Raw genomic sequence first — 6,312 nt, 5'->3', positions numbered from 1 at the left:
CAGGAAACCTCTGCAGCTCTGGCCTCTGCCCAGCACCACCAAGATACAAACACAAACACTGCAGGTCCACACCAGGAGAACAGACACCTCGCAATTTGTGTTTCCGAACTTGTAATTTATGGGAACTTTTAGTAGAAATCAATAAACAAAACCCTAGCAAACTGCTTTAGGAAGAGCTAAAAAGAGTTGCCAAAAAGCAGAAAGCAAAACATTAAATAAAATGGTGTAGCTGGTCACGTTTCCACAGTAGTTTGTCTAAAATGCTCCCAAGATTTAATTCACAATTTTCGAAATCGCAGACAGTGCCGAAGGAGCACAATAGAGTGAGCCATTCTGCAAACAAGAGTGCAAAAAAAACTCCTCGTGTCCCCTTGAACTCTGCAGGACAGCTGCCTTTCAAGATTTGCTGTTTTTTTCCTCATTTGTTTGGTTCTGTTCATAAGAAAGGAGCTCCCAGTGTGAGCAGTCCTGTTATTTAAAATGCGGCATCAGAGGCAGAAAATGCAAGAAATGAGATTTCCTCAGCTCTTCTGAAACACAGCAGCAGGGATGTTGGAAAAAACAAAATTCCTTGGCAAACGAAGGAGAGCAACAACGCTAAAGACGGGCTGCGGGACAGCTAATCCAGCTGGGAGAGGGAACATCTGGAATCAGGAGATGTGGGGATTTGGCTCTTGCAAACATTTTCTAGTCAATTAGCCCATATTGCAGCCCATACCTGCTCCTTACTCTTGGGTATTATTGGGTTGCTTTGTTAATGTAAGTCTCATCTCTGACACAGGCCGATCCCCCCACCAGCGCTGGAAGCCCACAGCTCTGCGCCAGTGGCAGACAGCGATGCTGTGCCTCGTCCCCAGTGTCACCGTCCCACGCCGAGCCCCATCGCGCGAGGGGCTCAGAACCATGAGTGCCCAGGCTGACAGCACAAAGCGCATCCCCAGGAGCGGCTGCTGCAGGGCACCAAGGGACACTTCAGCCAAACTTTGGGAAACACGGCTTTCCGGAGAGCCTGGAGCTCATGGGATCACCCCACAGCAACACCAGTGCAGGTACCTTGAGGGAGATCTGCATTTGGGTCAGAAACTGATACCAAGCAGTGTGCTGGTGACAGGGAGAAGCGAAGGCACTTCCCCAAACTTTTATAAGACCTCACCCAAGTGGTTTGGGCTGATGTTGACATCTTGGCCAGTAGAGCAGGCCGAGTCTCATTTTTTCCTCTCCTCGCCTGTTCACCTCACGCCTTCTCCAGTGAGGACAATGCTGGCAACCAGGCAGAGCCCGAGAGCAATTATGTGCATCCAAATAGCAAAGCTCTGACATCACGGATGATGCAGTGCTTCACACAGAACAAAGCTATTTGCGACAAACCGTGGCCAATTTGAGCACTCCTATTAGAAGTAACACGCTTATGTGGAGAGGTCAGGACGAAGACAGCGCGCTCAGCTCCAGTTCATCATTCACTACTTCAACCGGTCCCACCCTCAGCTTCCTGGGGGATATTTTCCATATGGTCTCATTTTTTTAAATATAACAATTAAACTCTGGGTGAATGCCACCAGATGAGCACAACTTTTACCAATTCATTATTGTTGTTATTCACTTATTCCTTGTGTCCTCATACAGCCCACGTTCTCCTGGGCAGGAGAATCTCTGAATTTCAGGCATTTGCAAACACCACGTTGAAATCCCAGCTCCAGCTGAGACAGTGGCAAAACTCCCACCAGCTCCAGGGGAGCTGCAATTTCAGCCTGTGGTAGTACATGGAGCAAACAGGACAACCCTGCTCTCCTGCAGTTATTTTGCAAGTTCCTCATCTTCCAGTAACTCCCGGCTCCAAAACCTCTTACCCCAAACGCTGGTAAGGGCCAAGCTCCTTAACTGGGATCAACCACAGTGGAGAGCATCACCAGCAGCAGTACAAGTGCTGGTCACTGGTGTTCTGCTGCTCTAGAAAGTACTTTCTTCACAAACAGTAAAACACCTTAAAAAAAGAAAATCAGAGTAAGTTTGAATGAAGCAACTGCAAGCAAGCAGCAGGAGGTGCGATGGCTCACAGCTGCATTTACTTTTGCTCGACCCATCGCAGGTCAAAGCTCCACGAGATGAACAGCAGCACCTTTTGCTGCTGTCCCTTCAACGCGACGCCCGCAGCCCAGCACCACAGCTTTACAACAACGCACTTACCTTGGGAACAAAACCTCAGCTTGGTCCCAGCAGAGCCTGTTGCCAGCAGAGGCAAGAGGATGCATGGGAGCCAGCACCAGCCCTGGACCTGCTGCGGAGTGCACCTACAGGCAATGAGTGACAAGTCCAGGACAGGCTCATTAAATAAACCCAGCTCAGGATGCGCTGGTGAGAAACCAGCCCGTGAAGGTGTGCAGTGCGAGCTGAAACGCCCGGGACCAGGGCAGCAAAGCACGCTCCAGCGAGCAGCACAGCCTGCAGCCCTGGGGATGCAGGGATGCTCCAGCCATGGAGCCATGTGGCCGGGAACCCCCAGAGCTGCAGCCTGGGCCCACACAAGTGAGCACCCTCCTCCTGGGGGGATGTTTTTGGCCCCCTGCCCCAGCCCCCCACTGCCAGCCAGGGCCAGGCTCCGGCTGCCCAGACACAGCCAAGACAAAAGCAGAGGTTTCTCTAGCAACGCCTGGAATAAAAGCCCTCACAGACCTCCTCCTCCTGCTCCTCCTCCTCCTCCAGCAGAGCAGACCGAGCCCAGGCTTGGGGTGCAGCCCCCACAGCCCCCAACCAGGCCAAACTGCAGGACAACGCTGCCGCCGATCGATCTTCAAACGGGCAGCCAGGGACAGCCACTCCTCCAACATATGTTTCACCCCACTGATTTGTGACAAGTGAGGAAACACGCTTGGCAACAAAAGCCATTATTTTCCTCACAACTGGGATTAGACCCAATAGTTTATTGCAAATACAGCATGGCAAGCTGGACTCTGAGGAGAATCCAACTCTTCTACAAAAACAGAATATGCTGAGGTCATTTGACTCCCAGTTCCTTTTATTTCCCCCTCCAGACTCTTCATGCTCTGTCTTCACCAACAACCCAGCCCTCTTCACCACACAATCACCTCCCGTGTATTTTGCAATGCTCTGTCACTGTGTTTTCCAACGCTACACACCATTTCCCCCACGCACACACCTAACCCATCCGCCACCTCGCCCCACACGCAGCCAAATCAAGGGGTGGGCCAGAGAAGCACCCATCCCACCATGGCTGAGGCCGCTCCCAGCAGTGACAGCCACGAGCTACAGCAACCACGGAGCAGAGCACCCCACCACAGCGCTGCCAGCCTGGAGAACCCTGGGGTGGTGAACAGATGAGAAAACCTTAGGGAAGGGAAGGAGCTGAACAAACAGCCCACAGCAAGCAAATGGCTCTCCCTGCCTCCCCGATACGTCCTTGTAACAACCCTGGCTAGAAGAAGACAAGATCTGGCTCCGAGTAAAACAAGGAATGAGACAAGCCTTTTACCTAAAACTAGAAGTTTCAGATTTAAACAGAGAAAGAAGTAAAACCACTTCTCTCAAGTCTGAGAACAACCCACGTGGCACTGGCATTTTTCACACAGTTCCTTCACGTCTGTCGGGCTAAGGGAGCACAGGAGGAGCCACCCGCTCTTGGACACAGCACCAAACCAAGAGCACTTCCCAAACAGCCCCGGGTTTGCCTCTGTAACCACCCCGAGCCCTTGCACTGCCACTCGCTGCACTGAGAGGAAACCTCCCAATTTGCCACTACTAAAAAAGGAAGCGAAAGTGCAAGAAATTAGATCACGAACTGAGTCACCTCTTCCTGCTGGGGATCCCCTGCCCTGGAGGGAGCCTGGGGCAGGGCTGGGGGAAAAAAGCAGCCAAGCCGCAAAGAAAAAATCTCATTTGTACAGGGATATTTGCATGAACAGCTTTAAATGAGGCATTCTTCCCTTCAGACCCACTGAACAGGTACGTATCTTGGCTCAGCTTTTTCCGCTGGCCCTGTTTCTGGGCACAGGAGCCCTGGCCAAGGCCGGTACCACTGCCTGGAGGGAACTGGTGCACACCAGGATGCACCGCCTGGTTCCACTGCCCTCCATTAGGCTTTTTTCCACTAACATTTAACTGCCGGGGTCAGACCATCACATCAGCCGCTGCAGGAATTATCTCTGTGTGCATCGCCTCTGAGAGGCCCAAGTGGAGTGCAGGTAAAAATGGGTTTATAATGGCTTTCCAGCCATCTCCACAGAGCGTAAATCCCATCTACCACACTGCATTCCCGTAACAGCCTCCTCCTGCAGCCACCGACCCCGTGGGAACCCGGCCAAAGGCACCAAAGCCGAGGGAAGGGCACCAAGCGTTATCCCTTTTTGCAGGGGCTTCCTGCAAAGCAACACAACCCAAAGGGCTCACCGCTGGGACGCTCCAGCTCTCCCAAGCAGAAACATCATAACATGAAACCCCACCAGTGGGGAAAGACCTGCAGGCCACATAAGCTGCTTCCCACCCCCCCAGCAATCTGAATAGACTGAAGAAAACACCGGTGGGTTGCTGGGTTTTTTTAATAAAATTCACATTGATATTCAAAATGCAAATGCAAAAAGTCACACAATTTTAAGAACTAACTGAATCATTTTTTGCTTGTACGCTTTAAGAACACAAATTAGGACAGCACCCTTGATAAGAAAAGCAGACGTAGGACAAACCCGATGAGCAACAGGTTACGATCTTCCGCTGCTCTGTGCTGAGCGCCAACGCTGCTGCTCCCATCGCACTGTGCGGCTGCACCCCGACAGGGGAATTCCAGCGGCTGGAAACCCAACCCCAGCACTCGGCCGTCTGTCTGGGTCACAGAACGCCTTCCTCGGGGGCAAGCAAGCGTCCTCCCGCAGAGCCATCACACAACCCGATGAGCAACAGGTTACGATCTTCCGCTGCTCTGTGCTGAGCGCCAACGCTGCTGCTCCCATCGCACTGTGCGGCTGCACCCCGACAGGGGAATTCCAGCGGCTGGAAACCCAACCCCAGCACTCGGCCGTCTGTCTGGGTCACAGAACGCCTTCCTCGGGGGCAAGCAAGCGTCCTCCCGCAGAGCCATCACACACAAACCCCAGCGGCTGCGGCAGCGCAGGCTCCCGCTGCAGGACTCTGCGACGCTGGGTTTGTCTCACCCGGGCATGACCGAAACCATGATCATGATCACAACCACCACCAGAGCCCCTTCAGTCAGCAGGGCCACGAACAAAAGGAAGAAACACAACACAGATGCAATGACGATTCTTCTCCAACCTACTGAAAACCTCATGGCATCAACCAATTTCCCCAAATTTCATGGCCTTTTCCCTTTTCCGCTGCGTTTCTGGGCAGCAGAACCGGCCCATTTCATGTACCCAGAACATCACCACTTCGGAAGCAGAAACAGCCCTGAAAAACCAAGGTTTTTCTCCAAACAACGTACTGGACTGAGCCACAGCGTGGCCAAGGGGAAACGGTTTTGTGAGGGTGCAGCGGACACCGTCTGAACTCCTCGGTGTCCCCGGAGCTGCTCTGCACAGCTCAGAGGATGAAAGAAACCCTCAAAACCCACAGACCTCTGTCCCTCTGCCTCTCCTTCTCATCAACTGACAGCTCTCCACCAGCAAGATCAATGCTTGCTTTAAAGAAGCTGAACTCCAGAGTCAAAATACCTTTTCCTAATACGAAAAACAAATGCAAGCGTGGACAAAAAAACCCAGATGAGTCCATAAGCAAAACCAGTCCTCAAGTGAACGTACTGTGAATTTTTCCACGGGGCGACAGCAGCTCTCGCACACAGCCCCTGATGAATTCAGCGCGCTGAAGATGCACTGTTTCCTGAAGACCTTGGCAAGACGTCCAGCATTATTAGAGGAGGAGAACAGAGCAGAGTTCAGTCATTTAATACCCCATCTTCTGATAACTGAAGCATCAGCCCAGTCTCATCGAGATAACCATGGACACTCCTGTTGGAGGCAGGACGATGGCCAGGAAGGACCTGGCCTTGTTCACATGGCTGAACCCAACCTTCCTGCTGCAAACATTTGGGGGTTGATCTGCTGTGAGACACGCAGCACTCTGCATTTTCACTACTCGCTCAAGAAAAAAGCCATTTGTGTGTGTCAGTCCCTTAAAATACGCCTGCTTTTTACAGCCACCTCTGAGCGGTACGGCACGACGTTAGTGGAGGTGCGGCCGCGTAAGCAGAACCAGGCAAAGGCAAGAGGGAACCCGATGAGAAGCGAAACCAGCCTCGGTATGCAAAGGTGGAGCAAACCCATGGGCCCAGTGGCCGCTCTGCTGGACACG

The sequence above is a fragment of the Mesitornis unicolor genome, unplaced genomic scaffold (genome assembly GCF_000695765.1).
Source record: "Mesitornis unicolor isolate BGI_N332 unplaced genomic scaffold, ASM69576v1 scaffold21110, whole genome shotgun sequence".
Classification (NCBI taxonomy): domain Eukaryota; kingdom Metazoa; phylum Chordata; class Aves; order Mesitornithiformes; family Mesitornithidae; genus Mesitornis; species Mesitornis unicolor.
This window is presented reverse-complemented; position numbering follows the sequence as displayed.